This window comes from Sceloporus occidentalis, unplaced genomic scaffold (genome assembly GCF_023333645.1).
Source record: "Sceloporus occidentalis isolate IW3139 unplaced genomic scaffold, rSceOcc1.0.p SCAF_12, whole genome shotgun sequence".
NCBI lineage: Eukaryota > Metazoa > Chordata > Lepidosauria > Squamata > Phrynosomatidae > Sceloporus > Sceloporus occidentalis.
In genome coordinates, this window is record NW_028316992.1 from 23,493,903 (window position 1) to 23,510,306 (window position 16,404).

Genomic DNA, 16,404 nt, shown 5'->3' on the forward strand with positions numbered 1-16,404 from the left:
GACTTATCACCTATTATGGGGTAATCCTGGCGCAAGGGGTTGGAAATTCCAGAATAATTGGTGAGGAGTATGACGAACTCTCACATTCACCCTATACACATATGGTGGGACCTTGATATCTGCAGGGGATCTGTTCCAGACCCCCTGCAGCTACCAAAATCTGTGGATGCTCAAGTCCCATTGACCCTAATGGCAGCGCATTCACGTGGCCACTCTAGCATTAGGGAAAATGAGACCCAGCCAGTGCCAGCACCCTGGGCAGAAATACAGAGAAGCCCCTCACCGCTGAAACCAGAGGTACAGGAAGACCATTGCTGCCACCAGAGCCAGGGCCAGTGCTGCTCTTCCATGGCCGACAATGCTCCCCAGAGCCAGAGCTCACCTCAAGGCCCAGCACCCAGGAAGGAATCCCCAGGTCCCAAGAACCAAGTCCCAGACCTGGACCTGGCTCCCTCTGGCCAACAGGGCTCCAGCCGCAGCCCCCAAGCCACTCCTGAAGCCAAGCCTGGCCAGAAGTCTGGGGTGGGGGGCAGTGATGAAGGAAGGAAGGAAGGAAGGAAGGAAGGAAGGAAGGAAGGAAGGACTTCATTCCCACTGTCTCTAATGGCAGTGCGGCCATGTGCACATGCCACCATTGAGAACAATGGAGGCTTGCCATCTACAGATCCTCAAATCCACAGATGGCAAGTACACAGATACTGAGGTCCTACTGTATTTTATATGCTTAAGTAAGTAGTATGTGTTTTAAGGAATACTCAGAGGTGGTTTTGCCAGTTCCTTCAAGGAACACATAACATAGTCACTGGGCATTTACTCATTAATCATAATTTACTAGATAATCAAGTAGTCAACTCATCTTGAAGAAATGTTTCTTTCTTAGAGTGCCTGGGAAATTGGGGTGATCTCCCTGTCCCTTTGCCTGGGAAAATGACCAAGCTTTCTCAAACAGGTGAGAAGGGATATTTAAAGATCAGAAAAGATCAGAGTGTCCATCTTGTCTTGGAGGTGCACTCAGTCCAGCAAAGTGGACTGTTGGGGGTGGTGTCCAGTTCATTGTGAAGATCCTGGTGAACAGCAGCTGTGGTGAAGGACTGCTTTGATCAACCAAAGGATGTGAACTAGGTTTCCCTTGGGTTTTATTGTACATTGTGCTTAATGTCTTAACGTAAGCAATAAATCATTGATTTGGGATAGCTGTGGTTTTGTTTCATTTTGACAGACTCGTGAGTCTTAGTTGGCCTGGGATGTAAACAGACCCCTACACCTGGCTGTAAACACTGGCAGTTTTAGTTTCATGGAGTTCTGAACCCAGAATTGTTCCAAGAATCTCATGAAGAGAACAACTGCTGTCACGTGGGAATGTGTACTTTAGCCTGATAATGTCAGTAGCCTGACTATTTCCATTTTCCCAATAACTGGCTCTTGTATAAAGGAGAAATGTCGTCATGAAGATATTGAGCTAAAAATGAGTAAATTTGAAAAATATCTTACTAAAAGTGAAAAACATCTGATGGGTAACTTATATAAAATGCTTCTGATATTCAGCCTAGAGGGAGAGCTGGTCAAAGATTAGATGATAAAATGGGCTAAAGGTATAGGCCATAACATAGACCTTGACATTTGGGAAGAATTGTGGAGAAAGAATTATACCTATAAAGAAGTTATGACTTGAAATATTTTTATTTTTATTTATTAATTTTTTTGTAAAATGATGCATAGGTGGTATCTTTCACTGTCAAAAATTGCCAAGACATATAAGGTGGGCAATAATTTATGTTGGAAATGTGGTAAAGAGGTGGGATCATTTTATCATATGTGGTGGGATTGTAATAAAAAAGTAATAAATAAATGGCTTATGATTAGAGCCTAAATGCAAGTTATTTTGCATAGGAAAAGGTTCTTTTTACTTGGAATATTTAATTTTGAAATAAAAATTGAAAAGATTATTAGTAGACTCTGTTGGCATATGGTAACAACTGCGAGAATCCTTCCTGCTAAGTATCGGGAAACCACAAATACCCCTACAGAACGGGAATGCATAGAAAAACTGCTGCATGTGGCAGAAATGGATACGTTGTCTTATATATTGGATGGGAAAACTAATAGTACATTTATCAGAGACTGGGATAAATTTCAAGCCTACTTGAAAGAAAGAACTCATGATGATCTGATCATTTCTGGATTTGTTGACTAAAGAATTGGTTGTCATCCATGAAAGGAAAGAGTATATACCAAATATCTTTTTCCCCCAAAGACTGAAAGGTAATTATGGGGATAAATTACCTTCTTTTCATGTTGTTTTTTCTGGAGAAAGGTTTACATAAATGGTCTCGCCCCCCCCCCCCCCCCATAGCTACCACCATGAAACACAGGAAGTCTTTTAGTCAATGTCTGGGACAGTTGTGGGGTTAGGTACGTGCATTCAAGGTGAATTTGAAATTGTGTTTGTTATCTTTGTAATGTTGGTAATGTATGCAGTGTATGCAATGTAATATAAATAATGTATATAATGTAATGTTTGTATTGTATGAATTTGGGTGGATATATTTGATAGTGGATCTTATGTGCTTTGTGTTATGTGTTAATAATCAATAAAAATATATTTTTTTAAAAAAAAATGAGAAATGTAGTCATAAGTGGATGGTACCTTTGCCCTGAGCTCTATGGTATCCAAATATCCAGACGTTTTGCGTGGCCTTCTGAAGGAGGAAGGAATTAAGCACGCCTGCATACTCTGCACTGTATTTTGAGACCTTCATATTTTTATGTCTCGTATCTGGAGATAGCATGTTTTTGAGAGATCAATGACCTGTCAGGAACACTAAGTCAGATTCCCAGTAAAAAAGGAAAGTTTCCCTGAGACATGTGGACATCCAGGTAAATAATCAAATCTAACATGCTCCTTCCTTTCTGTCAAGTAATTTGCATTTCCTCATAAAATCTGAGACAAAGGATCTCTTTGCACCCAAAGCAGTAAGCCGATCTCTCTCTGCCTACCCCCTATTGTATCCCCAGCCAAGCCTCTCCATCCATACACATCAGAGATATCCCAATCCAATTTTGTTAAAGCCATCAACTAGTCCAGAATCTCATTGTCGATTCCTGAGACAAGTCTTTCAATGTTTGTTACCTGGCCAAAAAGCCCATCGCCTAGGGCTGCTTTGAAGGTATAAATACAGTTTCAAAACCTAACCTCTACACCAGGGGTAGGCAACCTGTGGCCCGCGGGCCGTATGCAGCCCGGCGAGGCCTTGGGACCGGCCCCAGCCCAGTTCTGCCGCCGATTGCCGCCGGGGCCTTTGGGGGGCAATTGTCTATAGAAGCCTCAGAAACATGCATTTATATTAACATTTTTTAAAAAATCAGCAAATTTTTTCACGTGTCCTCCATTTTTTTTTAAAAAAAGTGTCTACCATTTGAAAATTTTGTCCTACATTTGTCCTGGTTTATTTATATATTTAATTTTTTAAAAAATTATTTAATTATTTATTTTTTTACTCCCCCCCCCCCCCCCCCGTTGTCTGAGGGACAGCAACCCGGCCCCCGGCTCAAAAAGATTGCCTACCCCTGCTCTACACACACAGCTGACACACAGTCCAGCTTGTGTACATGCCCACACTTTGTGTACTTTCTGTGTTGCCCTTAGATCTCCCAATGTGACCACCACTTCAGCTGTCCAAGGTATTCTCCATGGACAAGTAATTATAACCCCATTGCAACTGCAAAAACTCAGCTATCCCCTTTCTAAATATCCATTTCAGTTAGCTCTGTATGCTGTGTTTGTTTGAATTACTATCTTGTCTGTGTGATTGCCCTCTGCATTTTTCTAAATAAAACTTTCTTAGTTCACCCAAAACCTGGAGTCTCCCAGTTAGTACTGATATACACTGGTACACACAGGTACATAAAGGGTACAGTTGAACCTGCTGTTTATCACATAACATTTCTTGGTTTTCTCTAGTTTAACACTCGTTTAAATCCTGTTTGCCCCCTAGTGTGATAAAGCAGAGTCCCACAGTTTGTTCCTTAAGTATTAAATAATGGGTGAATAATGAATATACATGAATAATGTGTGAGGAGGGGCTCTGTTTCTAAGCCATTATAGGACATTATATTCACAAGGCATGCCACAGGTGAGGGAAAGCACCGATGTGAATAGTTGGATGGGGTGCAGTTTAAACATATACTTAAATCATGCCTACTTAAAGCCATAGAATTTGAAATTGTTTAACAGTGCCTCAGTTCTGTCCATAATTACATCCTGTGATATGTGGGGAGTTAATTATTATTTGAAATAAATCCATGGTTGTCTCTTAACTCTCATGAAGATAGATATTGAACCTTTAATTAATGTACATTAAATGGCATCACTTGACAAAAGGTACAGAATTTATATTAGAATCTAATGACAAGAGACTCAAGTGGTGTGTGTTCATGGGTGTGTGAGAGATGGCTCAGACAGCTTCTAAGAGGAAATTCCATTATTTCAGGGTTTTTTACAATGTTAACTCCACTTAAAGAGTTGACAAACTGAATAAACGTAATGTTAGATGAACATAGTTAGCACTAGGAGGAGCTCTTGTATTAATACTAAAGGAGAAGTTTTGGACACTTGTTTGTTTAGCTCACTTGTCAGTTAACAGCAACAGTTTTAGGGACTGGAAAAGTGGGTCAGTTTATGTGATTTCCTCTCTCAGATCATGAAGATGCTCACCAGAAGTCCTTGTTTTAATGATATGTCCTTTATTTTTATTTATTTATTTTTAGAATAACAAAGCTCATGCTGTCATAAATTTGGTCAGCCTTCGTTGTTTTTGCTGCAACAAACACAGCTACTCTTCTGGGTGGTAGGTTCTTTTAAAGATTGTGTTGCTGGTCCATGACCAAAACAAACAAACAAAAACCACCAGTTTTGTTGTTGTTGTTGTTATCAGCCAAAATGCTACAGAGGTATGAAAGTTTGAATATTTTCATCAGTAGATTGATACCGATCTAGGTTCCCCCAAAATGCAGGTTATGGAAAAGAAACAGAAAAATGCAGATATGAGAGTGTGAAGTTTACAGGGAAGGTAACTCCAGATATAAAAGGGATCTGCAGAGAACTAGGACGGTGACTTTTCATGAGTACACACTCATTAATGGAGCTGGGCTTCCTCACCCCATTTGGGTTTAATTCTAAAAGCCAGATTGGGCAAAAGTGTTCCAGGATCTTCTTCTCACTCAGCAGATGAACACAAGTCTCGTTACATTGGCCTATCTAATTAAATTGGGCTCTGTCAGGTAACTAGTTATCAAGGACTGAAAAGCTGGGAGATGCAGGCTTCTTCCAAAACCTGGCTATGACCTACCAAATTAACCACACAGTCTAATGCACCACTTTCCCCACTACATTTGTCCTGATCACATTTTTTCCCTCCAAAATAATCCACTTGTGGTTCACATTCAGGAATGAATTGATTCAAAATGGGCCCACTCCAGCGAGATGAAGGGCAAACTTAAATCAATACCAATCCGCTTGTGGCTCACACTTGCGCATATTCGATTTATCGAAAAAGAAGCAGAAAAATCAGTCTCAAAAAGAAGCAGGTTAAATGGGTCTAGTGCATGGCCTCCCTGTCGGAATCATTTCAGCGATTCGGATTAAGTGGGAACCAGGGTTGTTTGAACCGGTTCAAACCAATTCATGATCCGATTTAAAAGGTAGTGGAGATGAGCCCATCTACTTCAAATATATACAGCCTTTTTCCCAGGCTGAGACCCAAGCTGGCTTTCCGAGTTGGGACTATCCCAGGCCCTGAGATATCAAAGCCCAAACCTGAATCCTAGGGATGACCCCTTGTGAAATCATAGGGACAGACTATGATGATATTACCACCCCCTCCAATTGTCCTCATTTGACAGGGATCGTCCTTATTAATCCTCTGTCGTCAACACTTTTCATGCAATTCTTAAAATGTCCCTGTTTTTCTCTCTTCTTTCCCACTTTCCCACTTTGTCCTCAGCTAGCTTCTGTTGCTGCAAATGGAGTTCAAAGTGCCAAATAGTTTGAACTTAATTAAGTGCAGGAGAAGAAAGAAGGGGCAGTCTTGCCCTTCCCTGGAGGCTCAGGCAAAAGAAAACTGCTGCAGCCTCTCCTAGCTTGTCTGTTCTTCCTCATTCATAACTTTTGCTGTTCTGGCTACACTTTGATATTCCTTGCCCATAAAAGTCCTGGTTGTCATCTGTGAAATGCTGGAGAGTAAATGGTACAATGTCTTTAAGCATGATACCATTGAATTGCACAGAGGATGACATTCAAGCAAAAAACCAACCAACTTTTCAAGGCAGTGCTCTTGTCCTGAGGTTCCTGCCTTTTGCCTTGAGGATCAGAAGATAAGGCCCAGGCACTGGCATCTGGGAAAGGGTCTAACCAAGTAGCAGCTTTAAAAATGTGGCTACATGAGGGATGGACAAATCCCAGTTTGTGTCAGTTCTGTATCTGCTCGTTTTTCTGTCTATTCAAGCATCATATTTTTGCATGAACTTGTTTTCCTATTGATACATGAGTTTTTCAGCTATTTATTCTTATGGTATCCATTACTCCACAATCACGTTTACTTTTCTGCTGAAATGTTGCCCCACAAGAGGCTTCTGACTCTCAGAATTATACGTTTTTAACTTCAACTCTCTCCTCCTTTCCTTTTCCTTTTGCCACCCTTGTCACTGTTTTCAGTTTTTGTCTTCGACTGTGTCACATTTTATATATTCTTAGATTGCCCTCTAGATAACGGTCATGAGCAATGTCTGTTTCCTATGAAAAACATTACATTTTTAATACATTCTTTTTTAAAAACAACAACAATGCCAATATGTGTAAAACAACACTGCATTATAGCTACTTTGCAAAAAGCTGGTTTCTCATGCAAATACACAGATGTGCTACAATCGTTTGATTGCAATTCTTTCTTATAAAGAGAATGAAAATTCTCATTATTTGTGCACAAAAATGTTCACAAACTCTGAGTTAGGTTAACTTAAAACAATACATTTCTATACAAGAGTAGGAAAATAGGGACAACTTAGTTTTGCCTGGCCTTTCTCTTTGGAGCTCAGAAATGTGGGCTGGCCAGGAGGGAGGATCTTTTGGATCATCTACCCCCCACACACACACACACTTCCCCTTTGCCACTACTCTTACTTCTCTGCAGTTCTCTTTTCCCTTTAGAGTGGACTTCTCTGCTGTGAAAATTCCTTCACTAAACTTACCCTACCCTCATTTTGTAGGAGATGAAGCCAAACTTTCCCACAAAGGCAGTCTGCTATTAAAGATTATTACCAGATGTTTTGGACATTTACCTTATAACCAGAAGCCAATATGAGTTAACTGGAAAAGATTAACCCGTTCAAAATCAACAGTGCATTGAGACATGCTAGAGCCTGAACTGCTAGGTAGACAGATGTGCTACAATCATTTGATTTGGTAGATTTTGACACAAATACGAAGATGACCCAGTCCTGCCCACCTGGTAAAGATGAAATGGGACAGATGGAGCAAGAGAGATAAAAATATGAAATGGGAGGGGAGAGAATCAAATAAAACACTCTGGCCTCTTTGGAGGAGAAGAGGGTAAAAACATAAGAAATAAATAAATGTGATTGATTTCTCCTGCCCAGAAATTAATGATAATTCAAACCACTCCTAGAATGCAGCAAGACACATATTCCAAAATGTAATGTTCATGAGTGAAAACTGACTCGAACAGTAAAATCCAGTGTAGCAATGACTCTTTGGTACAAACTCCTAATACCCAGTATCTCAGTTTCATGGATCTACAAACAGCTTTTTACAAGTGATTCTTACATCAGTTTTGTAAAGCCTGGAATGTGTCTTTGATATAAAAGGAAGCTGTTCCCTTTAGATTTTCAGTATAGACAATATTTACAAATGGTGTGTTCTAGAGAGAAGTTTTACTCATGAAAAAGTATGCTGGATGAGCATCCCTAGCTTTGCTTCTTGCTTTCTGAAAGAGAGACAAAATCACAAGGATGCTTTTTTTAATGCAAGGACTATTACAAAAAGAGACAATACACATTCATAAGTAAACTTCAGTGGGACAAACTGCCTCAGTCTTTCAAAATTGTAGCCACATTAGGATACATTTGGTTTGGGGGGTTTTTTTGGGGGGTGCTCCTAACAAACCAATTTGGGCATTAGTTTCTTTAACCTCATCCCCAAATACCTAACACAACTGTACGAGTGGTTTGCATCCTGCAGTAAAGTGGTGTGACTCTGAAAGTCCAGCAGAAGTTTGCTTTGCTAGCGGGTTATTACAGCCTCATTCCCACTTACATATAAATTGCTTTGCGATGTGAATCAATAGATTGGTTCAGCAGTCGAGCGTGGTTCAAACTATATTTGCCCCTATCACATTGTCAGCACAACCGCTGGGGTCCAACAACCACTGTCAGCAACTCAAACAAGTCCTGTGGTTAAATCAGACCTTTGAGCAGAGCTAGCAATTTTAGAAGCAGAACCGTGGTTCCAAAGGCAGTTGAGATAACAGCAGCTGAATGTCTTCCAGGAACTGAAGCAATGCAGGAACCTCCAGGGACACACAGCAAACCAATGCCAGACTTCTGCTGATAAACCACCAGAGAAGCTAAGGCTCCCGAAGTGCTCTTTATTCACAGTGCTATAATACAAATACAGATCTCTCCAAACTCCACAATGCATACCAAACCAACTCCTGCTATAAACCCACAAGCTATCACTCGAAACCCCTGGGTTTATACAGACTACAGACCACGTGGTCTCCCAAACCCAGTGAGTTCCTGTGTGTAACCATGACAGGTGTCCCCTGTGTAATCTGGACACATTGTTTCATCATCCATGGCTACGTGCACTTAGACACCAAAGTGTCCTTGAGCCTATGAGCATCAGCTGTGCTAATCAACCTTGTCCTTCTGCTGAATGGTCATGGTCAAACACACACACATCAAGCATTTCCGTGTGTGCTGGCATTAACCCTTTACACTCTGACACACATTTTATCTATAAAATAAAATAAAATAACCCACTTGTGGGTCACATTGATGAATGAATCAATTCAATTTAAAATGTTTCCTGTGGGAGTCTTGTTGTTAATTTCTGCTTCCCCACCCAATGACTCCTTATCAGGTCATAGTGAATAGATTTCGATCCACATCCCATTCATATTGACACTGAATCGATTCGTGAATTCAGTTCTTCAAATCAGTTCTTGAAATCGATTTCGATCCACATCTGGTTGCACGGAATCGATTTATCAAAAAGATGTGGGGAAAATCACCATTAAAAAGGCACAGGTTTAATGGGTCTAGAACATGCCCCCCCTCTCCAAATCGCTTCAGCAGTTCTTTTCAAGTGCGAACCAGGGACATTAGAACTGCTATACACTGATTTGAAAACCAGCTTAAAACATAGTGAGAATGAGGCCTACGATTCTTCACACACACAGCTCCAGCATATGACCAGTATTTAGGATGATGCCAGATTCCTTTGGCTGAAGAATGGAAGTCTGCCTTTTCTTTTTAACCATCCTGCGTAACTGTAACAGCAGAAATGTAGGCCAGGGTGTGGATCTTGGCCGGTGTCTGATAATGATGTTACTCTCAGATTATCATAAAAGTACATACCCATATCCTATGAATCCTGGGACTCAGTTGTTCCCTTTGCTATCACATTCTAGGGAGGTGAGGGCAGTGCACATCCTAAAGCAGGGTGGAAGTAGCTTGAAATACATTCTGTGCTTTCGAGAGTTCAGAATATATTTATTATTATTATTATTATTATTATTATTATTAACTTTTATTTATAAAGCGGTGTAAATTTACACAGCGCTGTACATACAATCTTTTAGTTAGACGGTTCCCTGCCCTCAGGCTTACAATCTAAGAAGACACAACACAAAAGGAGAGGGGAGTGGTGGTGGGGAATGGGATCAGGTCCAGCAGTTCTTCTCCACCTCCAAGGCCTGGACCAAGGCAGATCGACTGGAGGAAGGGCTTGGCTTCTTAATGGATGGTTTCAGCAAGTACAATGCTTAAAGGAGCATGTTGTGTACCCTATAGCAGTTTAATGTTCATACATGCATGTGCAGTACAACCAAGAAGGATTTACTTTCAGATAGAAATGTGACTTTTACAGACACTGAATACGGTAATTAAAGCTATCATCTTATATTAACAACCTTTTTTCAACCCTCCATATTAACATCCCTCCAAAGAAAGAAATAAGAATAAAATAGAGACAGTGATTAACCAGGAAGGAATACCAAAAAAAAAAAAAAAAAGGGGGGGGGGGGTCTTTCCTTGGTTAATAAGGACTTTCTGCATGTTCTGTCTAGTTCAAAGCAACATAGAAACTGATCAGGCTTGGAAAGTGTCAAGAAGACCATTACAAAAGTGTGTATTCCAAAAACAGCAATGTAATAGTGGAGATGGACAGCCAGCATTAGGACAAACATTTGGCCACAACTTTATTATATCAATTATTGCCTGGGAGGCCGGCGCAAAAAACCACATGAAACCAAATTGGATGAAAGGCCACAACTTTATTAGCAACAGCAAACCAGAACAGAAGGGTTGGCACAAAGCATAAGGTCAGGATCTGAAGCATCGAATAACCCCACGGTTAATCGATAAGCAGCATACCTGGTGACCGCCAGGTGTTGGGATGACCTAGGGGCTAAGGAATGCCAACTAGCCGCCATCACACCAGGCGCTCTCTTGTTCTCAAAGCCCCTAGTGGCTTAACCATGTTGTGACCCCCGCAATGGCCACAACGCATGCCCAGCTCGCCCTCGGGTCCCTATTGACTCCCAAACCAGTGCTCCATAGCCCTGGTAACCAAACCAACCAGATCCTGGCCTATGCTGCCGCCACAAAGGCCATTCCAGGTTGAAAAAACAGCAGGACGTGGAAGCTAAAACTTGGCTTGGGTGTCCACAACGAGCAGCCAAATCTGATAGTGGAGCAGGACCCACAGTTCTCTGGAACTTAGAGAGGCGTGCTGACGTAAAGCTGTGTCATAGCCGCGTTTTCCAGAAAAACACATGTTCCATCTGACAGACCATGGATCTTAACATGAAGAGTGAGACATACACCCCTCTCCCAGGAGTTCCTCAGAATCTGCCTGGGATCTCCCCTTAGGCTGTGCCCTGCCTCACCCAACTATAACACTTTCCATATAAAGTCATATTGCTCACTGATACATTGCAGTTCAATATAAGTCTTGAGCAGGCCCATCCTCAGCACAACGTATGATAGTCAAATATTAGGCCTGCTGATTTTAATGGATATGGATATGGCCAGCATGGTGTTGGACTAAGACATTTACAGACTAGAGTTCAAATCCCATCTTGGCCATGGAAACCCAATGGGTGACCTTGGGCAAGTCAAACTCTATCAGCCTCAGAAGACGGTAATGGCAACCCCCACCCCCACCCCTGAAGAAACTTCCCAAGAAAATCCTATGATAGCTTAGCCTTACAGTCGCCATAAATTGAAAACTACTTGAGGGCACACAACAACAAGAACAACAACTGGATATGGATATATATATACAGTGGGACCTTTTTATCCGCTGGGGTTTTGTTCCAGGATGCACAAGTCCCATTAAGTATAATGGCATAGCAAAATAGTGTCCCTTATATAAAATAGAAAATCAAGGTTTGCTATTTGGAATTTATACTCTTTTTGAATATTTTCAAGACGTGGATACTTGAATCTGTGGATAAAAAAAATCCGTGGATAAGAAGAGCTGACTGTACATAGCCACTCAGCACTCTCCAGAAAGAAGCACCAGAAATGAGTTTTAGGAGATTGTTGCACCGCCCTTTCCTCCAGCGCTAGTCACAGGATTTAAACTTCAATAGGCAGATTTTACCACACACCCATGCCCAGGCAGTAGGCATCCCATAGCTGATCCAGGCTTCCCCTACCTGATCCTGGCTTCTCCCATACCTTGCAATGAACAGGAAAATCCCATTTTTTGCATAGTGCGGGAGAAACCCAGATTAGGCACGGGATGCCAAGATTGGGTATGGGATGCCTACTGCCTGGGCATGGGTGTGTGTGATAAAATCTGCCTATTGAAGTTTACATCCCACATATAGCATGAGAGGAAAGGGCAGTGCAATGATCTCCTTAGTTTGTTGACATATTAATAAAATCTTGTCTTCAGAGTGCTGGGTTGCACAAGGCAACCTGTGCCTGATAGGCTTTCTGTGGCGCTGCTGAATACACTAATATCCCCAGAGAGTTTGGGGGTGCAACCTGTCAGAATAGGGTAGGGAGTAGACAGAGGATATATTTCCCAGGATTCTGACTCCCTTTACACCTGGAAGCAGTCCTACTCTGGTGTTTTATAATACAGTTTGAGTATAGACAGTACCTTCTTGTTTAACTTATGTTCTTTCATTCAAATGTGTAATAATTTCCCTCTTCAAGAATGTAACTGAAATATGTTTCCTTCAAACATAGTAGTAGAAAAACTAATTTTTGTGCTTTAGATCCCAGAATTGCCCAGCCAGCCTGTAGGCATGCTTCCTGTGGAATTATCTGCATCACAATCCCCCAAAAATAACATACCAAGGTTTTTTTTAATTATTTGTTTATTTGCTATCTTATTTCACACTTAGCACTTAACTCTATTTTTCCAATGTATTTTGTAAGATGAAATTAATTATGACCATTTTAGTGTGTAAGAAAATGCCACTGTATAAAAATCCTTGGGTCATGAGTATTTTGGACCACAGTTCTGGTTGGGAAAGTGATTTTCTAAAGAAATCATGTTTCTGTGGAAGCGATGTTTAGCTTTGGGACTTAATGAGGGATTTGTTTTAGGCGTTTTGGTTTTTTAGATGAAAGTTCTGGAGAACAGAGCCTCGGAGAGTTGGTGTGTTCTCCAGGAACCAGCTGCAGCTCCATCTTACACAGCCAAGGGTGCGCTATTGCTCTTTCCTCCGAAAACCCAGCCTTTTAGAAGTCAGCTGGGATCCTGCCCAGCTGTGATTCTGCCAGGAAAGCATGTGTCCCTGATTACTTACAGATGTGGAACAACTCCCAAATATGGTAAAAGACTAACGGCAAAAACCATACCATGATGATTAGGATTCAGGAGACAGTAGACTACTTCTCAGTTTGTACTGTTCAAGGCAGCCATGAAAAGAGGCCAAAACTTTAAAATGTTATGGGGGTGTGGGACTTGAAAAAAAGAAGAAAATAAAGATATTATTGTTGATCCCAACCATCTTTTTCTATGTGTTACAAAGGAAAGCAGGAAAGCATAAAGTGCATTCCAGAGTGGTGTATTTACCTTTTCGATTTAAAAAAGGCTAAAGCATAAATCATTTTCAGGCCACAATTTTGTTTTGTATGCTACTTTATCATCCATTTCCTGGAAGAGACAACATAGAGACAACATGGACCAATACTGAAATGTTTTGTAATACTGTAAAATTAAGGATTATCTCTGTGGTAAGATCAATACTATCTCCCCTCAGAACACAGTAGCTGTTTTCACATTTCAGAGCAGGAGAATGAAAAAGTCTGTAATGCAAAATGCAGCCCTCCTCCAGATTTAAGCTTACTCTTAATCAAGGATTTTTATACAGTGGCATTTTCCTGCCCCCCCCCCCCCCAGTTCTACTTGACCTCTTCCCAGAAGTACAATCACTAGATCTTAGAAACTAAAAGAGATGGCAGATCTGAAAATAATGGCTGGCATTCTATTCAAAAGTTATGATGTTGTAAGCTAGACTTAAAAACTTGTAAAGTTTAGTATTCACCTCTTTGATTGTGGCACCATTGCTATGATTACAAACACCCCCTAAAACTCACCTTCGAAGCCAGGCATATGTATATTGTATTTCGGCTTACTTGTTGCTTGCTTCACATGAAGCCACAAGTAAATTTCCAAGGAAATTCATATGTATGAAATTATATCAAAAGTATGAACCTGTCCTTTATATTTAGAATTGTCAACACTTAATATGTACTGCTCCATCTATTATTATCAACTACTTTTTTCACCGATGAGGGGTTATCTTTACATGTTACCGTAAGCTAGAGAAAATTAAAATCCTTGGTAGTTGATGAATTGACTTCTTTTTCACACTGTGCTTGATCTGTAGGTTGGGCTGGGTTAAGCTTTTATTCCTTTATCCCTCTATGGTAGATCTGGCTGAAACAACAACCATCCCAGAAATAATCACCATATCACCCTGATTTTGGAAGCTAGGTATGGTTGGGCCTTGTTGGTATGTGGATGGATGACCACCAGGTAACACCACAGAAAGCCAGAGAGAGCTAGTAAGGAATCCTGCTTGAATTCCTGGAGTACCAGAGTTGACAATACATGGCTAAATAGACCAAGGGTCTATTTAGGATCTCACTCAATACAAGGCAGCTTCCTTTGTTGCTGGACATGCCATGGCCAAGCAGGGGTTCTTTAGCAGGGATTCTACCTGCAAAGATCCCAGCTTGGGAGAGAGTGTGTGAAGAAATTACCTGCTAATAAGCAGAATGGTGAAACAGAATAATAGAATCACAGAGATGAAGGAGCCAGAAGGACCACACAGTCCAACCTCTAGCCATGCAGGAAAACACAATCAAAGCACTCGCAACAGATGGCCATCTTTCCTCTATTTAAAAACCTACTAAGAAACTAAAACTCCACCACTCCACCACACTTTATTTCACTGTCAAACAATTTTTTACTGCCAGGAAGTCCCTCCTGTTTAGGTGGAATCTCTTTTCCCATAGTCTCTGGAACAGCAGAAAACAAACCTGCTCCTTCAAGATGACATCCTTTCAAATATTTAAATATGGCTATCATGTCAACTCTTAACTTATCCTCTCCAGACTAAACACACCAAGCTCCTTATGCTATTTCCCACAGGGCATGGTTTCCTGACCTTTCACCATTTTGGTCACCCTTCTCTGGACTTTCTCCAGATTATCATTATCCTTTCTGAATTGTAGGACTGTGGGATCCAGAACTGGACACAGTATTCCCGATTAAGGTCTGACCAAAGCAGAATAAGAGTGGAATTGTGGTGATGAACCAGAACATTCAGTCCCTTCCAGTCACTCTCCCCTCACAAAATTACTGTCACATGAGAGAGATGACTAGGATGAAACTTGCAGTATCATCCCCTTGTTGCCCTTAGCCCACTCTCTATGCATCGAAACAGAGAACAGTGGTGGTCTCAATGTCAGTGGAGCAATAAATCTGCTCCAGCTTTTGACCCAACCATAAATGGAACCATCAACCATTCTGAATTCTTCCTGATTGCACAAGATTCTTGGAACTAGTGTGACGAACCTACATGCTCACAGCAGGTTACTGTGCAAAACTTTCCAGTCTGAACATGCTGATGGTAGTGAGAAGGACGAATATCACATGGGGAAAGAATGCCCCTAAAGTGCTGTGAATACTAACCCAAAATCGTTCCAAAACAGCCATTTTTTTAAAAGGCAAAAGATGTGGCTCTTCACCTGGTGCAGACATTATTTTACTAGATTACTAGCTGATACAGGCGAGTAATAACAAATCTTTGTTCATCTGCCAAGAAGATAAGAAATGGTTTGAGACAATCCCTTAGAACTAGCAGCCCATCCTATTTGGAATAGCTCAGCAGCTAAGAGGAAGACTGGGATCCCAGTTATAGGGATCTAGACTAAATTCCTATTTAGCTCAAGATTGATATCTGAGTAAATATGCATTGGATCAGGCTAAATTGTGTGTGAGGATGTAGCTTTCCAGATGTTTTCAGGCTTTGAATCCCAGCAACGCTCTAGCGAGCATACCCAACAGTGAGAAACTCCCCATCAGTCCAGCAACATTGGGAAGGTCACATCTTTCCTACTAATGAACTGAATGTTCATGGGGGCTGAGATGAATTTACAGAGGAAGATGTTTCTTCTCCAGGGACCATTCAGGTGTCTTGTGCACTTAGCATCTTTGGCATCTATTTAAAGTTTGTTTTGTCTGGAATATGAGAGCTCAGCGAAGAGAGAGATTAAAAAATGGAAGGGTGTAACAGGTCAAGATTGGGAAGTCACAAAAAGAAAGTCAGAGCTAGATTAATACTCAGATAAAGACCCAAACCTAACCAGGAATCACTCATAGCTAGGCTAGGACAAGAAGAACCAGTTGGCTGCCCAGAACAGGCAGAGTCAAGCTAAGACATAGGAAGATCGCACTGCATCCTCCTTTCGGTCTTCTGCCACTAGGTTTTCCTAACCATTCCAAAGAACACTCTCTCTGTCTGGATCTGAATAGCAGTATGGCCATGTGATCACAAATGAACATCAAATTCAAGCTATTTGAATTGTGATTTTAAAAGAAATCTTGATATTTTAATAATGGGCTCTTTCTAC